This window comes from Apis dorsata, unplaced genomic scaffold (genome assembly GCF_000469605.1).
Source record: "Apis dorsata unplaced genomic scaffold, Apis dorsata 1.3 scaffold_68, whole genome shotgun sequence".
NCBI lineage: Eukaryota > Metazoa > Arthropoda > Insecta > Hymenoptera > Apidae > Apis > Apis dorsata.
This window is the reverse complement of record NW_006263366.1, coordinates 412,765-413,049: the sequence shown is the minus strand read 5'-3', so window position 1 is coordinate 413,049 and position 285 is coordinate 412,765.

The window sequence follows — 285 nt, the reverse complement described above, 5'->3', positions numbered from 1 at the left end:
TGGCTCGTGTATCCATCGGATAGGATGGATGGACAGGCAGATAGAAATTTTAAAATTCGAAAATTCGTGTCTCCATGGCAACGGGGGCCAAACCTTCAAACCTTGACGAAAAATCCAGCTGTCAGAGTTTTCTGTTTCTTCTGGCGGTGATGTGAAATCCGTGCTAGAAAGTTATTCGGCCTATTCTTCAGACGATGCTTCACTAAACATTTCCTAAAAAAACTCTGGACAAAATTCCGAACGAAAATGAACAAAAGGTACAACTTTTTATCGACTCTCGAAATT